Here is a 25,320-nt window from a genome sequence, read left to right on the forward strand (position 1 = left end):
GCAGCATCGGTCCCAGTCAGGCTGACCTTAGGTTTTGATAATGTACCTGACACACAATTGAGCAAGTTACTAAGGACGTTGAGGTGTTTACATGGAAAGCTTCACTCATTAGAACCAGGACCACCAAAGCAGAGATTTTCAACCCAATTTTTTAAGTGTGGGATGCCATGGGTGGAGGTTGGAGCGTGAGATGATGAGTTGGGAAAACTATAGATGAGTGGACTGTACAGCAAAAATGGGAATAAGAAAGCAAATCAAGGCAGAACTCATTCTAAAAATGACAGGATAGTTCTAAATCAGAATATACGGACATAAGAATATAAACGATGCATAAGTAATCTACGTTTAATTAAGTAATCATAAAATTTTAACAAAATAAGGCAGGATTTTTAAAAAATATATATTTTTATTGATTTCAGAGAGGAAGGGAGAGGGAGAGAGAGATAGAAACAACAATGATGAGTGAGAATCACTGATCAACTGCCTCCTGCACGCCCCACTCTAGGGATCGAGCCTGCAACCCAGGCATGTGCCCTGACCGGGAATTGAACCTTCATCTCCTAGTTTCGTGGTCAGCAAACTGCGGCTCGCGAGCCACATGCAGCAATTTGGCCCCTTGAGTGTGGCTCTTCCTAAGCCTTGCGAGTACCCTAATTGAGTTAATAACAATGTACTTACCTATATAGTTTAAGTTGAAAAAATTTGGCTCTCAAAAGAAATTTCAGTCGTTGTACTGTTGATATTTGGCTCTGTTGACTAATGAGTTTGCCGACCACGGTCCTAGTTCTTCGGTCAATGTTCAACCACTGAGCAACACCGGCCGGGCAAAATCCCACCAGATTTACTACTTTCCTTTTACCCCTCACCCTGGTAGAACCCTCCCACTGCACTGCAATGGTTCCGAGGAGTTCGGAGAGGGCCCACACCTCCCTTCCCTGGGACTCACCCGCTGCCTTTTCCTGGTCCCCAGTCACCTGTAAGCTGGTTGAGAAGCAGCTGGGCAGGAGACAAAGGTGCAATAGAGGTGAGCCCCTCCCATCAGGTCCCCTTCTGTCACCTCCAAACTCCTGTCCAAATTCCTCAGGGCAAAGCCGATGTTGGCGTGTGCTGTGCTGGGCGCCAGATGGCTGGGGTATTTTTAGTCTTGGGGGAGGGACTAAAGAAGCCAGGCCCGTGGCCAGGCGTGTCTCCAGCTCCTAAGTTATATAAGGAGCGTGGAGCCCCGCGAGGGAGCTACTGCCTGGGTGGCAGACCTGTCAGTGTGGAACCTGGTAGACGCTTCACCCTTGAACGGCTCAGCCTCGTCTGTCTTTCTCTGAGCACACCATCTAGAGGAGCCTTGAAGGGGAATTGGTGATCTTGGAAAGCAAGTTCTGAAGGTTCCTTTTCGAGAATATCATACACGGAAACTTTCCCAAAAAGTTGTTTCCATCACTACTCCTCCCTCCATTCATGGGATGGTTGCAATATTTAACGTGCCTTTCCATGTCTGTATATGATCATTATCATGATCTTTTTTTCTGCCTGTCACGCCACAAATAATGTGGGAACTGGAGTGAGTTATTTGGGGACAGTAGGGAAGTGGGCAGAGAATACAAGATTTTTTTCACCTTGATATGTTAAGCGAGGCCACAAAAGCAGGTGGGGGATCTTGGAGCTGGCTGACCATGAATTCCAGGTCTTTATTTCTTGTGCACAAATGCAGTTGGTGGTTATGTATTATACTGGCTGGCATTGTTTGGTATAAAAAAAATTTAATGTTGTGATTGTCATAAGACGAAGGTCGCATTTAGGTTCTTTTTAGCATGTGCCACATCTGAGACCTCTGTTACTGGTGACAGAACCTAAACTCCCACCGTAAACATCGCAGCCCTCTTCGGCTACACGCTGCTTCTGCCGCCACGTCCTCCCTCGCGCTGGGCGCTTATTCCCGTCGCAGAGGAGGAAGGTGGCTGTTGGCGATCTTGGCCGCCCCACCGTCCTTACCTTGTTCAATCAACCTAATAATCTCCGGGGACTAATTCTGACTGTGGATGTCCTCCTTCCGTAAATCAGGCTGCTTTTCCCTAATGAATAATAGACGAGTGCAGTGTGCCAGCACCTTAATTAAAGAGTGCCTCTCTTCGTCTTCATCTCATTTTAATTTACAGGGTAATACTACAATAATATCACTAATGGAAGGTACATTAAAGGACATCAAGTAGCATTAACTGTATTAAATTATGGTACTTGTGTTAATTAACTGCCGAAGCAAGATGGTTCTAATGGCCAAAAAGGTCGTCTAATGCATAAATAAAATCTACCCAAATGAGAGGTGAGGGGAGGAATGGGGAGGAGATGTTTGTTCCGAACATCTTTTTATACCGACGGGGAGCTGAGCCCATGGGCTGTGAAATCTAAGGTACAAAATGTTTCCTTAGTTACACATGGAAAGTTTCGATTTTGAAGTGTTTTGTTTCCTCCTAAGCATTTGCTAATTACATTGAAAAGTTGAACATTATATTTGTCAGATGCATTGATTTTAGAGAACGTAAACTCAGCCTGATTTATTGTTTGTTTGAGGTGCCCAGTTTCAAGGAAGTAATATGATTTACTGTAATCATTGTAACGCTGGAAAGACCAGTGAACGTTTGATGATATGCTCACCTGTTTGTGAGGTGTGCTGTCAGCAATGGCTCAAGGTACTGGATTCAGTCACAAGGTGATAGGAATTCCTTTTCAACTTCAAAATCTTTAGGCTAGAATTGTAAGACCTTTTCTCGGTGGCCTAGAAAGCTCTAACCAGCATCTCTAGTACTTGTCTTGTTAGAGAGTACCCCTAAACATAATCGCCAATAATTTCCCGCAATGGTGTTCGCCCATGTCTTACCCTTGGCAGCTACACAAGCTCTTTGCAGGTAGTTGGCCATCAGTCACTACTGGCAGAAAGGACTTTGCCTTCTGAGCCTCTGTCGTTCACCTCTGAGAAAGGAGCCGGGCACCGCTAGCATGAAAGCTCCCCTTCTACACACTTTTTGGTGCTGCTCCAGCTGGAACCCACTGCCCCTCTCTGATCCCAGGACTGGGAAAGGCCCAGGGACAGAGCCCCTCGGGCGGGGTGTCGGGAGTGAGAAAGGCCCTTCCCTGTCACCCTCAGAAGGAACCAGATATCTTCATATAGCCTCACTGTTTGAATGTCACCACCTTGATGTTGGCTATAATCAGGAAATACACTTTCTTGAATCAAGGCTTTCAGATGGTTCATGGGAAAGTGTGTGATCATGGGAAAGGAAGCAAGAACACTGCGGGGAGCTGCAGAGCATGAAAGCAGTCGGGCATCCCCAGGCTTCCTCGGACAATGTAGGGAAAGCCACGTAGCACACAAGTGGTCTGGGGAGGACGAAAGGCTTCCGGTCCTCCTGCGAGTTCACTGAGTCCTTCTCTCAGCCGCAATTTGAACAAATCTGCCAGAATTCACCTGTCAGGTGAGAGGCGCCAAAGCACGGGGCCTGGCCTTCCTTCATTCTTCCCCATGAGTCTTAGTCATCGAAGTTGGGTTTTACCACCACCCAACAGACTCTGCTTTTATAACACCTTCCCTCTGTCACCAGTAACTACTCATCCTCCATCCCGGCCAGACGCCGGGCTAGACGGTGGACATATGGAGAAGCACCAGGCGTAGTCAGTGCTCGCAAGAAGCTGGTGCCCACAAGGACACAGACATGTAAACAGAGAAGGAGGACCGTGTGGGGTCCGTGCTTTTGCCACATCGGTGTGGAAAGTGCCCTGGCAACAGAAAAGTGGCTCATTTAATGCAGGAAGCCTAGCGAATGCTTTGATGAGGATGTGATATTTGCACGGTGTCTTGAAATATGTACTTTAGAATGTGGAGCAGCCAGGGCCCAACGGATATTTTAGGTGATTCATTGTGCTTAAGAACAGCACACCTGGTAAGGAACTCCAAGGAGTTGGACAGATCCTGGGAGATGGGTTTCCGGCATCTCCAAGAAGTACTGAAGGACTCTTCCCTTGGGCCTTGAGTCCCCCACGCCATAGAAATATAAAGTTCTCTGGGTTTTTAAATGTCTACTACATGCAGGGAGGGGCTTTCCAGAGCCATGGGATGAAAGGCTATTCCCACAGGGCCGTGTTGAACAAGGAGATGCAGGGAAAGACCAGGAGGACTAGGCCATTGCTTAGTTGTGGAGCAACTGGAAGTCCAAGTCCTGATGCTCAAGTGGAGAGTCCCGAGAGCGCCCCAAATTCCACAGAAGCCATCATAACATGCGGCTTTGAGATTTGCTCGCCCTGCCATTAGGACTTAGTGGGCCAATCAGATTTGAAGGAAAGAAGGGCTGAAGGAAAGATGTTAGTAGGAATCCGCGTGGAGGGTCCACATAAGGATTTGAAAACACTCCTCTGGTGTTGCCGAAAGAGGCCTGAGCTGGAAATACACACATTTGGATGGGATCTCCTCGCATGTGATGGCTGACGTGTAGAGAATGAATGACATCGATATAATAGGGTTCTTTCCCCAGGTAACTATGAATGGCTGGTCACTTATGGAACACTTGCAGAACTCTGTGCAGTACTGTCAGTAAAGTGGTGATTTCTGAAGGAAATTGAGAAATAATCCAGGAAAGAGGAGGAAATCAGAATGAGACGGGGATGGATGAGTTAAGGACATTCTACCAAATCTACCCACTGGATTAGTATTGACGTAGTAACCCTTCACGTCTGTATAGCACTCAGCTTGCAAGGCTCTGGCCAGGTAGCCCCTTTCCATGCATCCTCATTAGAGACTCGGGAGGGAGGTGTTGCTTAGCCTCATTTTACAGGTGGGGAAACTGAGGACCCGTAAGGTCCATGACGTTAAAAGCATCCCACACGCAGGAAGGTGACAACATCAGGCTGCTAATTAGAAACCGTATGTTTTGTCAGTATGTTAGCCACCCCAGCCTGGCATGGGCTCAGCACATGCAGGAATCTCAGGAGATTCCCGAAGGAGCCATCTTTCAATTGCATCCTTAGCCAATAGGTCTTGGCTCTCTGTTCCTCTCGGAACGTCCTGGGAGTGGCCCTCCCCATGCCTTTGGGCTCGGGATTTTACTGCGCCAGAGTAAAAGTGGCTGTGTGTTTATCGGAGCTCCCTCCCTCATTTTCATTCACTTTATATGTATTATTAGGCTAATTTGTCGTATTGTGTTAGGGCCTGGTGTCTTACTGTGAAAATAAAATTGTGATGATAGTGTCTCATTTTAGAAAGGGAGAAAAAAATTAGTGAGCTGAATTTTCTCAGTATTAATTTGTTCTCATATTTCCCCATAAACGTTTAATTCCAACAACTACTTTTGCTTCATGGGCATCATCCAGTTGTAAAACAAGCCACAAACATTCCTGGATCAATTTGGAAATGGCCAACTACCTTGGCTTATTTTAAGAAAGTGTATCTTTCAATTGAAGGCAATCTGCTTTTTCTTTTAACTTCCACCTATTAGATTATATTCTCTTTTCCGGAACCATATTGAACATAAGTGTCTGCCTCTTTCATACAACAAAATTATGTAAATTTGAAGTCAATGATCCTATCCCCAAGTCTTTTTCTTTCCAAGTTAAATGAATATTTAACTATTCTACCATCTAAGATTTTTAAATTTAATTTGCTCTTCTTTTAAAAGGAGAATGAAGTTCAGTAAATAAGAGTATTCGAATGAAAAGCTTAGCAACCATAAATAAAAATTAACAAACACAAACATTGCTATTTAACTCCCATGGAAACACTTAAAATAAAGATTTGTGGCAGGAACCCATTTTAAGTGGACGACCGAGTACCATCCTGATTTGGAGCATATATTTTACGTCCTTAAGGACTGCTTGAATTAAAAAGAGAAACTATGCATAAGTAGCTCATTTTCCTCTGAGGTTTGCACCATTATAAGGAGAGAACGCATCTAATAATCCCTCCAATTAAATTAGCAACTTCGTTAGTGTGCAGAAAAACAACCCAGTTCAAGAGCTTGTCTCTTTATCCTCGCTTCCCCGGTGCCACAGATATTTTTAAACGAGTGGGTCATCAAAAAGGAAAGATGTCTCCTTCTTAAGAAGCATCACGATCCTTGGGCAAAATACCACATCATAGAAAAACGAAATAACTTCCTTCCTCCCTTCACTTGTATAGAGGAAGCTAGAGTATAGCTACGGCCACGGAACCAAGCAAGGGGAGATGGGTGCACTCCTCAGACCTAACGTCTGCAGTTGTGTTTTACCTGAATTCAGTGGTTGGCATCTTGAGCAGGTCTTGGTGGGTTTTGTCCCAAGGGTCAGAGGTATTTCCCGACACATGCGGAGCTCATGCCGCTGGTGGGTACTCACTGTAAGAGTCTGTGTGGAGCTATGTGATCGAGGGGTCAGTAGAGACACCATCCCCCTTCAGTCTGCAAACACAATACCAAATGAGTGAAGGTCAAGGGTTGTGTCGTCATCATTTGACTGTGGAGAGAGGGGTTGATTTCATCTCAACGTAGGTCTGTATTCCAGTTCCGACAGCCACCTCTGGGACTGAATGTGCTCGTGTAGCCGGGACTCACAGCACTGCACGTAAACGCAGGACTGCTGCTTCTACCTGTGTCTAGCACAGCCGTGGGCAAACTACGGCCCGCGGGCCGGATCCGGCCCGTTTGAAATGAATAAAACTAAAAAAAAAAAAAAAGACCATACCCTTTTATGTAATGATGTTTACTTTGAATTTATATGAGTTCACACAAACACTCCATCCATGCTTTTGTTCCGGCCCTCCGGTCCAGTTTAAGAACCCATTGTGGCCCTCGAGTCAAAAAGTTTGCCCACCCCTGGTCTAGCAGCAGCAAAATTGTATCTAAACAAGGTCAATCAGTGAGTGGCAAAGGGAGAAAGGTCAGTTTTTAAATTACGTGTGGTTTGGCCAATGAGTATGTGTCTGAGCTTCCACTTGGAAAAACATTGACTGAATGGATAGAGTTTTTAAATATGTGACACAGGAGCCTTGTAAATCCTGTTGGTCTGCAGATCCCAGTCCAGAACAGTATGTAGTTAGCATCGCTACTGTGTCAGCTCTTTCTGGCTGACGGGTGCCTAAGGCAACTGGTCTTGTGCTAGGAATGTAGAGAGGACAGAGATCAAAACATTAGAATCTCAAAATCATTATTGGTCTTATTTGTTTGTTTGTTTTTGTTCATCCTCACCCCAGGATATTTTCCCATTGATTTTAGATAGAGTAGAAGGGAGGCAGGGAGAGAAACATTGATGTGAGAGAGAGAGACACATGAATTGGTTGCCTCCTGCACACGCCCCAACCAGGGTCAGAGCCCTAGATTCTTCAGTGTGTGGGTGACGCTCTAACCACTGAGCACACCAGCCAGGGCTACTTGTCCTATTTTATAAGAGACCGTTGGCTGGCAGTCCAAACCGGTTCTGGCTGTAGCTGCGCTGGTAACTCTGGGAGCGCAGAGTGAGGCCCAGCCGCTCTAAGCACGGCCGCCCCGTCTTCACCATGAGCGGGTGATACTGGATCCGCGTTCCTCAGAATTGCTCTTCCAACAAAGGCCGCCATACTCAGACACATGTGGGGGACATGTGGTTTGCAATGTTTTCTTCCGGAAGTCACAGTGCATACAGGCGCACGCGAGATGTCCTAGAGCAGTGATGGCGAACCTTTTGAGCTCGGTGTGTCAGCATTTTGAAAAACCCTAACTTAACTCTGGTGCCGTGTCACATATAGAAATGTTTTGATATTTGCAACCATAGTAAAACAAAGACTTATATTTTTGATATTTATTTGATATATTTAAATGCCATTTAACAAAGAAAAATCAACCAAAAAAAATGAGTTCGCGTGTCATAGGTTCGCCATCACTGTCCTATAGTAAAGAGACACTTCCATTTATTTAACCAGAGCCTCCCAAACCTTCTTAGCCAAGACATCTATGAATCCCACCAACGAATTAGCAGTAGCAGAACTCTCCTGGGGTAAACAAGCTTCCTTTCATTCCCGGTATCACTGGGCCCTTCACTGGACTAAGGAAGTCAATGAAAGCATCGTGCGTGTGTGTGTGTGTGTGTGTGTGAATTATTTGCACTTAAGAACAGACTGATATCCCACAGCAAGGTCTAATTTTAGTTATCAGCCTTTCTGTATTGTTACCCCATTGGGTGAGAAAGATGAGACCCTCTCAGGGGAAGGCTAGCTGTAATAGGGAACACCTTTCTTTCTTTCTTTTTTTTAACTGTTGCTCTTATTCTCTGAGCCTTTGGGAGTCCTGTGCACTGAAGAATGATGGGAAATTAAATGCTGCCTTGGCATAGATGGGGATATTTTGTGTTTTGTTTTTAAGCTGGAGAAATGGTGATGGAAGAGTCAGCAGAGATGTAAAAAAATGAAATGCCAAGTGATTCAATCTGGTGTGTTTTAGAGAGAAATCGAGATGCCGGGGGATTGCCATTCCTCTGGAATGTAATCTCTTCACACTCTAATCACTCCAATAAACTAAAATCATGTCTTTAAAGGCAAATGAGATGAACTAATATTTAATTTATTCCTCTTTGTTGTATGGAAACCGCAGGCTGGTTTTCGTTGAAGGCACGTTGCCTTCTCCCTGGCTCCATGGGAGTGTTAATGAACAACAAAGGAGCGCCCAGCAGTACTGAACCTGGGCTGCGGCTACGGGGTGTCGCCTCGTCTCGGCGCTGTGCTGCTGCCCTGGCTGCTTGTACTCCTTTGGTCTCGCCAGAATATCAGGGAAGCGAAGCTGTTACAACATACGGGTGACATCCATGTGTAATTATAGCTCCTCCAGTGCTGCTGGGAACAGGGAACAGATGGGGAGAGGGTGGGCCAGGAGATGATGGGAGGGGGCGGGGAAGGGGTCAGCGATTTGGCAGGTTGGAAATAGATCGCATCATGAGCTCCTGGACTGGAATCATACGTGCAGTGTGTATGCCCAGCAGTCAGAGCAGCGTAGCCTTGCAGAATCGTTTCTCTTAGCCCTGAAAGAGACCATGGAATCATATCATCGAACTCCCTCTTTTTTTGTTATGTGAAACAGAATGGTTAACTAAATTAGCCCAAGATGATACTGTTGCATAAGCAGAATTTGGACCCAGATAGGACTTGTGTCTCACTCACTGATCTGCCCCAATGCCTAGAACGGGGCCTGGCACATAGTAGGAATCAATACAGATTGATTGAGGGAATGAGCACAAAGAGAAAAAAAATGTGTTCCTATATTTGTGATGGTCGGGACCCTTAAAGTCACAGTGCAGAGCAGTGACCCATTTCTGGGGGGCGGCCAGGACCGTGATAGTGGACGGCAGAAGAGAGAGTTATGGGTATCCGCAATGGATGGCCACATTTTTCATCTCTGGGAGCCAGAATTGTGATGGTGCCATTGATATTTTAGAAATTGAGAGGGCTACCTACTTGAGACTCGTATGAGCTCATATTTTAGCTTAAATGTGGTGATGGCCTATGGGAGGTTGGAATTATGAGACTAATGAAAGAATGAGAGAGGAAACTTAGATATGATAACTATTTGTTAGTGAATAGACGAGTAAGTTAGCCTACCGATGACCAACAGGTCACATAAATTGCTGTTTTACATTTTGAGTTTCTGTCCGAGCACAAACATTTCTTTAGAAATAAACAGATGGCAGTCATTGTCATCTTCACTGAGTTGAGCACTGGTTTTCTCAGGGACACCTGAATACCTAGGAAGCATTTTTACCTTCGACGCATCATCCTGAATGCACACAGATCATTAATAATCGGCTTTATAGTTTCATAGTCTGACCCATCGATGAGTTTGCTGACTCCACTGGAATATGCGCTAGTCATCTAAGTGTAGAGAATAAGGGGATGGATGGAGAGTATACTACAAAAGTATCTCGGGGATGTCTATTTCCTTTGGAAAAGATTTATTTTTAAGAGAGAAAGAAAACTCAATAAAGGAAGAGGTCCTCCTCAGGAAATCTTGAAGATGCAAGAGAAGTCTTGGACAGCAGGTTGCATTCTCTCGCCATCCTACCCGGGGTGCGCAGAGCAGTTGAGAAATCTTGTTCACATCCGCCTCAGAGGCATGTTTTTGTTGCCCAGCCTGGTGGCTGACTCCAGATCCGAGAGACCAGAGGGTGGGGAGGGGGCCTTTCTGGGTTCAGAGGGACACCTGCAGCCCACTAGCTCACTAGAGCCACTCAGAGGCCCCGTGCTTCTCAAAGCTCATGAGCTAGGGTCTGTCCTGTGTTCCACAGGGACCCGCACAGAGGAGGAGATCGAGCATGCGGCTGAGTACGCAGTGTTACTAACAAGGGGACCATGGCAACCACCTTCTTAACCTCAGCACGGAGCCCATGGAGCATGCAACATGCCACCTTCTGTAACAGACTGAGCCTGGGCCAGGGGGTGTCGGAAATATCCTCTCACTAAAAGAGGGAAGAAGTTCATTTTGGAAAGGGCAGTGTGGCCATTTGATTACATTTGTTAATGCAATACAACATCTCGCCAGTGTAAGGATGATTGGGTTGTGGCTTAAGATAGAAAAGAATAACCAGTTATGTTTAGTTAAACAGAAATGATATTATAAGCTTTGTGAGAATGTGGGGATTGGTCATAAAAACAAAAAAACGGGGCAAAACATCATTGAACTGGGAGTCAAATCACATGGGTTGTAATCCCCAAACTGTAACCTAGGAAATAATACAATCGTCCCCCCTCATCCACGAGGGGTAAGTTCCGAGACCCCTAGCGGATGCCTGAAACCACAGATATTACTGAACTCGGAATACACTATATTTTTTCCTATATTTACACACCTGTAATCACGTTTAATGTATAAATTAGGCACAGTAACAATAATAATAATAAAATAGAACAATTATAACAATGCACCGAAATACAAGTTATGTGAATGTGGTCTCTCTCTCAAAAAATATCTTCTTGGGCTGTCCTCACCCTTCTTGTGGTGATGTGAGATGATACAGCCTAAAGCAGAGAGCTTCCACCTTTTCACTTAAGGGGAGCACTTGATGGCTTCTCTCCAGCACGTCCAAATTCCCAGCATCCCTCCTCTTGCCCCTGGGGGCAGTTGCTAAGTAAGATCAGGGTCACTTGAACACAAGCATCTCGATACCACCGCTGCCCATTTGATGACGGAATTGGCTAATAAGCGGCTGAGGGGTGGGGACCGGGAACAGCGTGGAGACACTGCACGAAGGAAGGATTCACGTCCCACTGGACAGGGCAGGATACTCAGCACGGCACGCAGTTGAAAACCTCTGGAAGGTTGATTTCTGGAATCTCCCATTTAATAGCTTCAACCACAGTTGACCACGCGGAAAGCGCAACTGTGGATCATGGGGAGCCTACCTCACCTCCCTTTCAAGAACCGTGAAAAATGCAAAATACCATGCAAATAACTGTAAGCATGCGAACACGGGGTGTCCCAAAAAATGTATTCACACTTGGAGTCATTATTCATCCCAGTGGGTTCCGTCTGAAAAGGAGGAACAGCCATTGAGCTCTCGGAAAAGGTCTGTGTGTGCATTGTCTGAGACACCCCGTAGTGCTTACTGGTTCCTGGCAGCATGCCAGTGGCTAGAGCAGTGGTTCTCAACCTTCCTAATGCCGCGACCCTTTCATACAGTTCCTCATGTTGTGGTGACCCCCAACCATAAAATTATTTTCGTTGCTACTTCATAACTATAATTTTGCTACTGTTAACGAATCGTCATGTAAATATCTGATATGCAGGATGTATTTTCATTGTGGCAAATTGAACATAATTAAAGCATAGTGATTAATCACAGAAACAATATGTAATTATATATGTGTTTTCCGATGGTCTTAGACGACCCCTGTGAAAGGGTCGTTTGACCCCCAAAGGGGTCCGACCCACAGGTTGAGAACCGCTGGGCTAGAGCTACAGAGATGGGAAGCCACAGCCCCTGTCCTCAAGTTGCCACCGTCTGGATGGATTGAAGGCATTTCACAAGTTAAATCATAAAGCAATGGGATCTGTGGAGTGATGGGGACAGGCACCAGGTTGCTATGGCAACAGTGGGAGGTGCAGGAGGAGGAAGACCTCTGGGATGCAGGACGCTTTCCGGAGGACGACCTTCGGATGGTCTCTCCTTCATCAAGGTTACTTCTGAACAATTACCTCCATATGTCAGCCTGAACCACATGGAACTGTCTGTATTCATCCGTTCGAATTGTTGAATGTGAACTAATGATTGGAAATACCTCCTGCCCTATTGGAATACTCACACTCACTTAGAAAGACACGTTTGTCTCACCCTTTTCCCTAATACGGGTACATCCAGAAAATGTATCCGCAGGTGAGCTGGTTCCAGACACACAGAAATACTGAGTGCAGTGGGGGTTTGCACGGCGGCCTGGTGTTTAATCAGACCGAATAGGCAGGCTCAGTTTTCAATAAAAGTTAATCCTGTTTTCATTAAACAGAAATGCTATTTGTGGAAAACAAGAGTCCTGCAGAGATAAAAGGGTATCTCTCCGGGTTACACATTTAATATTTGCTTAGCATTGATGAGTCTAAACCAAGAGGCTTCTTTGCAATTTGATTATTTGCTCCTTTCCTTGGTATTGACCGTTCTATTAGATTTCGCTGCTAGCAACAGCATATGTAAAGATGCCAGTGTTATTTTCCTACCAAAATAAGATGCCAGAGGAGGAATGCACATACCTCAGCTGAGTCTTTGATACAAACAGAAATAGGACAATTGTAAGTTGAGGCCTGGGTTTGTTAACCAGTTCTGGTTTCCATGGAGAGGCAGCAGAGGGAGGCTTGGAACAGGTAGACCTGAGTTCAAATCCCAGCTCCTCCGCTTGCTGCTGGAAAAAAACTTCATGACTTAAAAATCTCTCCGGCCCATCCCCTCGTCTATACAGTGCAACCAGTGGGCCCACGTTGATGCGTTAGTTTCACTGTTATTAATGTCGGCAAAACCCGAGTGCGTGTTAAGTAAACGGTGGTTCTGATGACGAGCCCAGGAATAGCGGTTACAAAGGCACAGGATGACTTCCAAAGCAGTTTTGCCTTGTTTTCAATTATGTTTGTATTAGTCTCACTGCAACCTATTGGCCCGCTCAGTAGGAACCATTAACATGTTTTCTTCTCCTACAAACTCCTCTTTTCCGTGTTGCGGGGCTGCGTGTCTATTGATGCTAATACATAATTCACACTCCAGCGCTCCCTTGTGAAGGCACTGCTGTTATCTGTCTGGATCGTTTCCTTTCCCTTTGAAGACTCCAGCAGGTCCCGCGTGTCCTCACCACATTCCTGGAGTTCTTCGCAGGGAGAAATCTCCATGAGAATGAGGATGGGGCGTTTTCTGGAGACAGGCAGGCCTATTGTCCCGTCTCCCTGGGCCGCAGATGTGCGGCCACCCCCTCTCCCCCGCATGATGGCTGGCCTGCTCCGACATTTCGCACGGAGGGCTCTTGAGTAAGACAACCGTAGTTATGAAAGATTCATGGCTTCATCCCGCAGTCACCTTGCCACACAGTGACAGAATCGTAATGTCCGCTGACCCTGGTGGTCAGCAGAAAGGAAGAGAGATGTCTCCGGATCCTCGGAGACGGGGGGAGCGTGGCCTTCTTCTCCCGGCTCGCAGTCGTGCACGCCACTCTGCGTTCTCTTTCCTCGGGCCCCGGGCGATCTGCTCTGGAAAGAAAGGTCAGGGTCACGGGCTCAAGAAGCACAGTGGGATCAGAGACACATCCAGGGGCTGGGAGGGAGTCGGAGCAGAGGGCTCGCAGGGGAAGGAAAATTATGTGCGGTCACTCCAGGGGGCCCCGGGGGAAGAAGGCAGGATACAGAAGAATTCCGCATTCAGAAAGGACTTTCCGAACCCCATTAAAACCAGTCGCTCTTTGTCTGACAGCGGCCTTTTTTGGTGAGTAGACATGTCATCTCTATTTTATATGGAGTATGTTCTATTTTCCAGGCAAAGCAGGCTTCTTAAAATAAGCATTTGGTGGGCTTGGTAGTAGCATACAGCATTCTAACTTTTTTTTTAAGTTCTTTTTTTAAAAATATTTTTTTATTGCTTTTTTACAGAGAAGAAGAGAGAGGGATAGAAAGTTAGAAACACCGATGAGAGAGAAACATCGATCAGCTGCCTCCTGCACACCTACCACTGGGGATGTGCCCGCAACCAAGGTGCATGCCCTTGGCTGGAATCAAACCTGGGACCCCTCGGTCCGTAGGCCAACGCTCTATCCACTGCGCCAAACCAGTTAGGGCCAGCATTCTAACTTTTAAAAACAGAATGTGGCTGACTGATCAGGGAAATTCTGATATATAAAGGATAACCTTGGGGGGGGGGGCAGAAATAGAAATAATAGAAATAATAGAAACATAGTTTATAATAGAAATAATAGAAACATAGTTTCAGCATCACCATTATTGGGGGGCAGATACCAGAGTTCAGACATAAGTGCTTGACACAAATAAAACCGTGAGCTATGAAAAATGTACATGAAGCGACGTGTCTTCACACTTAATTAGTCGCCACCGAATGTTTTCACTTTGCTCGGTGGCGTGCGGTACATACATCCCTGCAGTAAGTTAAATGCAAACGGTTGTTAATGGAGGGACCATCTGCTCCGTGCCGGGGAGTTTGCTGAAAGGAATGTGGTTGAACCACTCAAATACCAGATTTCTAAAATGAGCTGCCTCTGTGAACCCCAACATTACTAATCCTCCCCGGCCTTTCGAATTCTCCGCACGCATCATTCAGCCACTTGGAACACAGTCTGAGCTGCTTTTTTGTTGTTGTTCATCCTCACCTGAGGATGTTTTCCATTGATTTTTTAAAAAATAATCTTTATTGTTGAAAGTATTACATATGTCCCGCACTGACCCCTTCTAGCCCACCCTCAGCCCCTACCCCGGCCTTCACCACCCTATTCTCTGTGTCCATGGGTTATGCATATATGCATACAAGTTCTTTGGTTGATCTCTTCCCACCCGCCCACCTCCGCCTTCCCTTTGAATTTCCATTGATTTTTAGAGAGAGTGGAAGGGAGAGGGAGAGCCTGAGAGAGAGAAAAATTGATGTGAGAGAGACACATCGATTGGCTGCCTCCTGTATGCACCCGACCCGGGCCAGGATCAAGCCTGCAACCGAGGTATGTGCTGGAATCAAACCTAGGACTCTTCAGTCCAGCAGCTGACATCCTATCCACTGAGCCAAACCGGGCAGGGCCAGACTGGGCTGCTTCTGATGCAGCCGTTGGACACCTCTGGGAGGCAGAATCCCTACAGAGGCATCTCCCTGTACATGGAGACCTGTGGGGCCCTCGAATTCTGCTCAGGGATTGAGAGCAGCCAGTCAATAATCAGATGGTCACCTCTGCTAACATGGATGAGACACTCCATCCCCGTCCGTCCCTCCTGCAAGTTATTTCTTCGCAGCCGTCCATCACCGGCCAGGCGCGGGCCCAGGACGAATGGCCCCATATCATCAGTGTTGCCCCCTGCACCTCCCGTCATCCATCCACACCACCGTCTTTCTTCAGAAGATGATCCGTGTGCCATGGGAGCCACGATTTCCCCCCAACACACGTCATTAGCCACTGTCACAGAGCGTCCCAAGAATGTCTGCCAGACTCCCTGGTGACAGGGTGACACATGAGGAAATCAGTCCCAGGACGGGTGCCAGGGCCTCCAGGTTTCCAATGGCGCGCTCTGCTTTCATCAGCCTTTCTCATCAGTCCCAGGTCAAGGTCGCCACCCGTATATTTAAGCGCCATCTGCCACGAAGATCTATCACATTAATATCCACCGGAGGTGTGCGCGGCTTCACTGCCGCCGGATGGAATGGGTGGCTCTTGGCCGACTGCTCACGTGGCTTTCTCGACCCTTTTTTTTTTTTTTAATGTTCCTCCATTCCTCTCTTTTGCTCTAACTGGATCTGATTTAAGACTGTGCTTTGGGGGATTTGCCTGTGGGAGAGGAGGCCGGGGGAGAGCTCGTTAGCCCAGCAGACGATCCATCCCTGGGTGAACTAGACAATGCAAAGCTCGCTTCCTGAGGCCGCCGCACAGAGCCAGGGCTGCGTGGAGGTGAACAGCCCCGCGGTGCCGGACAAGCTTTTTATTTGTTAAAAGGAAAAAGGGATCTTGTACTGAAAACATCCCCCGTGGTCTGTTCTCATGAACAGAGGCGCCTCCTGAAGGCCGCAGGCATCCGACGCCTCCGTTTCAAAAATGAGCACGTGTCCGTCTGTCTCCAGACAGGCCGCTGCCCTCGAACCCGCCCCAGAGCCTTTCGGAGATGGAGAGACCGGCTTGATCATCACACACGCGGCCCCTTCAGGGCGGCGGGCGGGCGGGCGCCGGCTGTGCGTCTGAGAAGCCGGGCTCTTGCCTTGGGTTTGCACAGCGATGCCCAGCCCTCACAGAGCTCCGGCTTCAGATGTGGAGGCCGGAGAAAAGATCCGCAGGCTGCCCAACAGCACCTGGTCCCTGAGCGGCAGTGCCTCGCGGGCACCCAGACACCACTTTCGTTTGATTTAGACTTGGTTACGTCTTCCCTCCCAGAGGGAGCCTTCAGCTAGAGGCCTGGCTGTTGGTGTTCCTGCTCATGGCGGGAGACACTCCCCGTTGTCCCCCGTCATTACAGGGAGCAGGGGGATTTGATCCTTTAAACCCACAGATGAGGTTTACCAATGTTTTTATGGAAATCGAAATGGAGAGTGGCTTTGATGCAGAATTATGGTCTGACCTTTCTTTCTTCTTCCTTTCTTTTTTTCTTTCTTTCTTAAGAGGCAAGGGCCCCTAGGGAAATAGGAAGAGGCGACAGAAGCCAGCTGCTGAGACATGGCATTCATCAACCTTGAGTCTGTTGTAGAGAGAGGTGCGTCTGGGTCATTGCTGCCTCCCTTCTAGAAGGCGGGGTCCTCTGGGGCCTCCCGCTCTCTCTGCCCGTCGTCAGTGACACGCACCCCAGCAGGGAGGGCCGGCAGACACATCCCATCTGTTGGTGTTTTCTTTTTCTTTCTTTTTTTCAAATCCACTTGATGAGGTGTTTGTTTGCAAACGTGTCACTCTGCTGCACTTCTGAGGCCTGGGCCCTCTTCTTGGGCCCGAAGATATTTCAGAGAAAGAGATGCAAAGCAGAATTTCACACGTTCCCTTAATACTACACACACACACGCACACACGCACATACACATACACGTACACACGCACACACGCACACACACACACGCACATACACATACACGTACACACGCACACACGCACGCACACACACACGCACACACACACGTACACACGCACACACGCACATACACATACACGTACACACGCACACACGCACACACACACGTACACGCGCACACACGCACATACACATACACGTACACACGCACACACGCACACACACACACACACACGTACACGCGCACACACGCACACACGCACACACGCACATACACATACACGTACACACGCACGCACACACACACGTACACACGCACACACGCACATACACATACACGTACACACGCACACACGCACACACACACACGTACACGCGCACACACGCACATACACATACACGTACACACGCACACACGCACACACACACACGTACACGCGCACACGCGCACACACGCACACACGCACATACACATACACGTACACACGCACACACACACACGTACACACGCACACACGCACATACACATACACGTACACACGCACACACGCACACACGCACATACACATACACGTACACACGCACACACACACACACGCACACACGCACATACACATACACGTACACACGCACACACGCACACACGCACATACACATACACGTACACACGCACACACGCACACACACACTGGCAAGGTCCTCCATTCCAAAACACTTATCTCACGTAGGTTCTGAAACCTCCCCCAGACCACAACGCTGACCCTGTCTAATTAGACCAGCAGTTCTCAACCTTCCTCACGCCGCGACCCTTTCATACAGTTCCTCATGTTGGGGTGACCCCCAACCGTAAAATGATTTTCGTGGCTACTTCATCACTGTAATGTTGCTACTGTTATGAATCATCATGTAAATATCTGATATGCAGGATGTATTTTCATTGTTACACATTGAACATAATGAAAGCATAGTGATTAATCACAAAAACAATAGGTAATTATATATGTGTTTCCCAATGGTCTTAGGCGACCCCTGTGAAAGGGTCGTTCGACCCCCAAAGGGGTCGCCACCCACAGGTTGAGAACCGCTGAGGTAGACGAAGGCAGGCATTTGTTTTCTCTCGGTGATAAGGATAGTTGTCTTGCACCTGGCCCTCCCTCCACAACTCAATTCTGCTTTAAAACAGCAGAAGAGGTTGATTTGGGAGTCAAACGTCTCATATCTTTTAAAAACCAGACCAAAGCAACATGTTTTCTTTTTCTATCGGGAAACGCAGCCCCACACCATTCAAACACGGAGATGCGTTGGGGTAGTTCCAAATGTCGCTTACAATAGCTCTGTCTTCCTACAAAAGGCACGACCCCGTGGTTCGAAGTGAGAAGCGGTTCACGCACACGTAGTGGTGTAGATCTGATCATGAACATCGTTCCCAAGGTTTGAGTTCGTCTCATTGACTTGACTGGGAATGAAAATCCCGTGTTCAAGCCCAGCCAGCCTGGCTCAGTGGTTAAGCATCTCCCTGTGAACCAAGAGGCCACGGTTCAATTTCTAGTCAGGGCACATGCCCTGGTTGCCAGCTCAGTCCCCAGTAGGGGGCTTGCAGGAGGCAGCCCATCAATGATTCTCTCTCATCATTGATGTTTCTATCTCTCTCTCCCTCTCCCTTCCTCTCTGAAATCAACAAATATATATATAATCTTCAGTGTTCAAAAGCTCTGTGGAAAATCTAGGTGGTATCAGCTATCTTCACGCTGCTTGATGCCAGAATCCGTTATCAACATACAGGAGAGCTCACATTTTCAAACAGGTTAGAAGCCGGAACCGCTTCTTGCTATGCAATGTCTGGAACAACGAACTCTTCTTCTTTGTGTCACCCCCAAAGACAGAGCCCAGAGGGGGCTCTTCAAGATTCCGTGGATGGCACTGGGAGGCAGGAGCCCAGCTGCTCACTGGACAGTTGCCGTTGGCCGTGGCATAGAAGTCACGGACACAGCCGCCAGGGGAAGCGAGTTAGTCTGGCTTTCTCCTTCAAAGCACACTTCTTCCCGCGATGGCATTGTCAGAGGGCATTTCATCTGATTCGTGATGGCCACCCCGCAGCGCAGAACCACTGACCTGGAAACCCCACTTGCAGACAGAACTGCCCTCGAGGCTGTGGTCTGAATGTTGCCTTTTCAGCACCTTGGAGAGAAACGCCTTCCATTCCCCCCTTCAAAGTAAGCCCCACATGGAAAGGGTGCTTGCTGCCTGCCTGAGATCTGTGCTCTTCTTTCTTTTCCTTTTAAAAACTTTCTGAATTGGCCCGGCCGGTGTGGCTCAGTGGTTGAGCATTACCTATGAACCAGGACAGTTCAATTCCCGGTCATGGCACATGCCTAGGTTGCTGGCTCAATCCCCAGTGTGGGGGGTGCAGGAGGCAACCAATCAGTGATTCTCTCTCATCATTGATCTCTCTCTCTCTCTCTCTCTCTCTCTCTCTCTCTCTCTCTCTCTCCCTCTCTCTCTCTTCCTCTCTGAAACCAATAAAAATATATTTTTAAAAAACGTTTGGAATTGAACACGTTTCATTCCTCGACCATGTATCTGACACGGGAAGGAGCACGTGTGTGTGGGAATAGTCCTCCCAGGATCCAGGATGTCCGTGTTCCCCTGGCAGCGACGGTGTAAGTTACTGATCTGTTTCCCGAGAAGGGGTCTCCCCGGGGGTCCTCAGGCCTCAGACATCAGAAAAAGTATACAGTTGTACCAGCCAGGAGCCAACCAGGAAGCAGAGCCGAGAAGCCCGGACGCAGCTGGAGTCCGGGGGCTCCTGTGTGCTCACTGCGTTGCCGTCTGACCTGCCCGGGATTTGCGATTCCATGGGTTTCACGAAGGAGAAGTAAGTGTCGGAGACTCAGAAACCCTGGGCGGCCGCCAGCCTGCAGCAGCTGGAGGTTTTCTCCACCGGCGATGGAGCTTCGGAGACGATCCCTCCCTAGACACCGGCCCCACGACCACAGTGCTCTGGCTCCGAGTGTGAATTTAGCATCGTCAGCGGCCAGAAGCCAAACGGGGCTTGAGCGAGTCATTTTGGCAGCCGTGAGGATTGCAAGACTGGAGCAGACGAGCACTCGTCTGAGAGCAAGCCAGATGCCGGCCGAGGATCCCCCCGAAAGGGTGTCCAGGCGCAGACCCTACCTGCCACCTGCACGGCCCTTCCCTGGGTGACAGCTCGACCACGCGGGCTGGGATGGCTGTTGAAGATCGAGAATAGATTCCTCTCAAGGTGCACTCACAAATATATATTTAGATTTTTTTTTTTGGCAAGTTTTGGGGAAAAAAAATCTTCAGACATGTCAAAACAAGTGAAAAATTTATATCCCAGATAAAATGTTCAGTGCCTGGTTTAAAAAGAAGCTTCGATCAGGCTTAGGGGACCAGAATAGCATTTGCAAGTTACTGCCAGGCAGTCTCGATTTAACCCTTCGTCCACATTGCTTCACTAAGTCGTCCGTCTTGCGCCCGCACAGCCAGGATTTCCCTGCCTCTGCACTTACAAAGAGCCTGCACATAGTAGGAGTTCAAAACACAGCCGTTCGCCCTGGGTGCCCCTATCCCTGCCATCCTCTCTTTTTTTTTCCCTTGAGAAAATAAACGTTTCCTTTCTTTAGGGGTGGACTGACCCAGGGAACCAGTGGGGCAGAAGCAGCTGTAGCAGCTGTGAGTGAGGGAAGGGAGAGGGGGATGGAAAAGAATAAGACAGAGCCAGCGGGAAGCGCTCCGTATGGCCTAGTGGCCATCTTTGTCGGCAGCCAGGCTGGGTTCAAATCCACTTCTCCATCATCTGCTCTCTCTGTCACTTGGGCAAAGGCTGTGTCTCTGAGCTCTATTTTGCACCTCAGTAATGTGAGAATATTAACTGGCCTCAAGGGTTCTTGGAAGAATTCGTGGATCGCATGCACCCTTTCCTGTTGCTATGCAGGGCTCCATCTGAGTTATACTGGGTTTCTCCTGCTATCAAACTCTCACTGAATTTTTTTAGGTCAATGAGTAGAGTTTTATTTCTGTCATTGTGTCAAGTTTGTTTTGTTGTGTTTTTTTTCAAATCTACCGGATGATTTTTAACAGTCTCTATTTCCCACTGGTGTTTCAGTTTTCTCTTTCTTTCTTGAGGCTACATATTTATTTTGTATTTGATCTGATTATTCCAATTTCTGAAGCCTTTGCATGTTTGGGGTTTTTTGTTTGTTTGTTTGATTGGCTTTTAGCTTTCCCACTGATTCTCTTATAGGGGGGTTTATTTCCTGCGAGCTTTGTGATTTTTGGTTATTCTCCTCATTGATAGTCCTCAATCTATGATTTTCTTTCAGGCACCTGGGGCAACATAGCCCCAAGTCTAGTTAAAGTTATGACTTACACCGTAACGTTCTCAGGACCATGCACATCAGGTATATTCAAACCCGGGGGCCCCTGAGGGCTAGGCAGTGACCAAAAACAACCAGAGATATTTCTTGGCTTAACTGCTACTTAGAGCCAAGCCAAGAAAAAGAACGTTCCTTGCTGACTTATTCTGGAGCATTTATGGGGCATGTGGGTGTGGGTATGAGCATGTGTATGTGGGCACACACCAATCAATTTACCTTTTCCCACAAGACCTGGCCACTCCTGCATTTCGTCTTTATTAGGTTGGTCTTGGACCCACTTGGCTCATGGTCTTGTCTCGGTACCAGTCTAACCCCCCCCCACCCCCACCCCCCCCCACCCCCACGCTCCAGGCCACAGAACTCAGTTATTATTCCCACACAGATTCAGTGTTTACGTGGTTTCAGGGTTTATTCCTGATGCCTGTTGGACTTTCTTTTGCCGTCTCCAAAGCGTTGATCACGTGTTTTTAGCGCTGGTGTTGTAAGAAGGTCCTAGTGTGTTCTGGACTGTCGTGGCGGCAGAAACTAGAGTCCCGTTAAATACTGTGGGCCATTTCCTTCCCGAAAGTCAGAGAGTCTGTTCTACTCACCTTTGTCCTATTCACCTTTCGGTGCCTAGAAATGTAAACGTGCAGCCAAAGATTGGGGAACACTGACCTGCTGTACCTGGTAGAGCGGGTGTTCTCAGCAGAGGTTTCCTGAACAATTAATGAATTGGGAAGAAACCTCCCCAGGAAGAGTTGGGCTGTTTTTGAAGGGCATCAAGGCATTAGGAAATATATGTCGGGCCTCTGGGAATACGCAGAAAAGGCTCCTTCTGGAGGGTGTTCCGTGGCCTCAGTCCATCTGGGCCGATACCAGCAATTCCGAACCAAGCAACACTTCTCAGGCCAACGATCAGGATTTGCAAATGTCTTCACTGGCTGGTCCCCCCAGTCAGAGTCGCAGCCACAGTGGCAGGTGTGGGTTCCTTCTCCAGGTGAGAGAGCACCACCTGCAGTATGTGAGGGCCATCCATTACAGCAAGTTGACCTCACTGAGCCATAATATCAACAACAAATCCCTAAATTTATGTCTTAATGGGCCAGAGGAGATGGGCAGACCTGCAGTGAGCTGAGAAAGGAAAGAAGAGCTAAAAACGATTCGTGTTTATAACATCTTTTCTGGACACCTTAGTCCTAATATCTGTTTGGCAAAGTCGTGAGCTGAAGAATCTCTATCCAGATATACAAGCTTGGCCAGGTGTTCATTATAACTATTTTTATTTCTTTCACAGGCATTTCATAGTCCCTTAAAAAGTGAAGTCATTTCATCCTTTCCTTGACATATCTGATAGAAAGAGTTGAGAAATGACCAGAAAGCCTGAATCACAAGTTAATGTTGAAAGAAAGCAGAGAATCTGCCTTTAAAAGCTAACAGAGAAGGAGAAAAACTGGGGGTGGGGGGCGGTGTATTTTTACCATAAAAATATAAACATATTGCTTTTCTCCGTGGTATTTAACAATTTGTTTTTCACAGTGACAACTGTAAATGATTTTTAACGGGGTAGCCGGTCCTTAGCTTTTGAATTATATGTGGTTATAATGGTGAGTTGATACAAAATAAAGGGGAATATTGATCAGAAACATTTGAAATATAGATGAAGTCATTTCGTTAGATAGAATATTGAAATTGCATCTGCTTCCCATAACTCAGGAACATTTAGAAACTCCCAACTGCAGAATCCATCGCCTTACATCCTACTCTACTGTGTAAGCCCAATGACTCCTTTGAAATTTCTAACTACTCACAAATAACTCATTCTTCCATTCAAATACATGACGAAGATTTTGAATATATAGAACTTAAAATGAGCTCTTATGGTGAACGCCATTTTAGACACTGAGAACATGTTACAAGTCCTAAGAATGCAATAGAGAGAGGTTTTTAAGTGCAAGATTATGCAAAATCCGAAAGTAAATATCAAAGGGGATGAGTATTTTAATCTTCGTGGGGGGGGACGGTGCTTGGGAGAAAAATATACTCTGTTGATTCCTGGGGCGCCTCAGTATGAGCTCCCGGGATATGTCAGAGGTGATGCCGGGTCCAGACCGCCACAATAAAGCGAATATCGCGGTGATGCCAGTCACACACATGTTTTGGTTTCCCGGTGCATATAAAAGAGATGCCTGTACTATACTGTCGTCTCTTAAGCACGCCACAGGATAATGTCTAAGAAAAACAATGTCCATCTCTTCATTTAAAAAAATATGTTATTGCTTAACAATGCTAACCGTCATCTGAGCCTGGTCTTGCCTGGATGCCGATAGCTGCCGGCTGATCAGGTTGGTGAAGGCTGAAGGCGGGGGTGGCAGTTCCTTAAAGGAAGACAGCCACGAGGTTTGCCTCATGGGCGGACTCTTCCTCTCACTCAGGACCTCTCTGTAGCATGTGCCGCGGTTGGAGAGCATCTTACCCCCAGCGACCTCCTTTCAAAACCCGGCCAGTCCTCTCCAGCCGTGCCCCCGCCTCACAGCTGAGTGCGTGTCATGTTCTAAACCCTCTGCTGTCATCTCAGCAGCCTTCCCAGCGCTTGAATGAGACTAGATTCCATCTCAGGAACCACTTTCCTGCTCAGCCGCAAGGAGCAGCTCCTCGTCATTCAAGTTCTAGCACGAGATGCAGCGGTTCAGTCCCATCTTGACTCTGGTTCTCTTGCTGTTCCCACCACATCTGCGGTCGCTCCTCCACTGAGGACCTGAAGCCTCAAAGTCCTCCACGAGGCCTGGAATCGGCCTCTTCCAAACCCCTCTTAATGCTGATAACTTGGCCTCTTTCTGGGAATCACGGATGTCCTTGAAGGCATCTAGAGTGGAAGTCTGTTGGTTAGTGTTTGCCTGTATTTTTTAAGTTTATGTCATCAAACCTTCTTGATGAAGGTGACGTGAGCAAAACAATACATTTTGTCTTTTTTTTTAAATGCTCACCCGAGGATATTTTTCCATTGATTTTTGTTCGTTTGTTTTTTTAGAGAGAGTGAAAGAGAGAGGGAAAAACAGAAATATCCATGTGAAAGAAACACATCGATTGGTTGCCTCCTGCACAAGCCCTAACCAGAGGGAGGAGCCTGCAACCAAGGTACATGCCCTTGACCGGAATAGTACCTGGGACCCTTCAGTCCGCAGGCTGGTGCTCTATCCACTGAGCCAAACCGGCAAGGGCCATTTTGTCATATTGCACAGTGATACATACCACGAAGAAAAATAGATTAGGGTAAGGAAAAAAGAATGAGAGGACAGCTACCTTAGGAGTGTCTGAGAAGGCTTCTCTGAGGGCAGGATAGCAGAGCAGGAGTGAAGTGACGGGGAGGAGTGAGCCATGTGAAAGTCTGGAGGGAGAGTGTGCCAAGAGGAATGAATGGCAAGTGCGAGGCCCTGAGAAAAGCAGGAAGTAGAGCAGTGCGGGGTACTCCAGGGGAAGTGACAGACGCTGGGGGAGGAGACCTGAACAAGTGCCAGATTGCTTGGGCGAGGGGAAGCCCCGGGGGGACCTGCAGCAAGGAAATCAAGTCATCTGATGTCTCTGGTGATGAATGGATAATTCTAACTCATAAGTAGTTCATTCATATTTTAGCTTATTTTAATTTCTTAAAAGATTTGCAGAATTAAGTAATACTCTTGAAATTGTAATCTGCACCCTTCATCTGCTCAGCCAACCCACAGGGTAGGAAACATTCATTGAGC

At 47.4% G+C, this 25,320-nt stretch overlaps 1 protein-coding gene across 2 annotated transcripts in view; it reads left to right on the plus strand.

The window, feature by feature from the left end:
- Positions 1-25,320, plus strand: part of NTNG1 (netrin G1) — a 221,697-nt gene that overhangs the window by 111,782 nt on the left and 84,595 nt on the right. The window lies entirely within an intron of this gene.

Source organism: Myotis nattereri (assembly GCF_964212035.1).
Source record: "Myotis nattereri genome assembly, chromosome: 18".
In the NCBI taxonomy this organism is placed as follows: domain Eukaryota; kingdom Metazoa; phylum Chordata; class Mammalia; order Chiroptera; family Vespertilionidae; genus Myotis; species Myotis nattereri.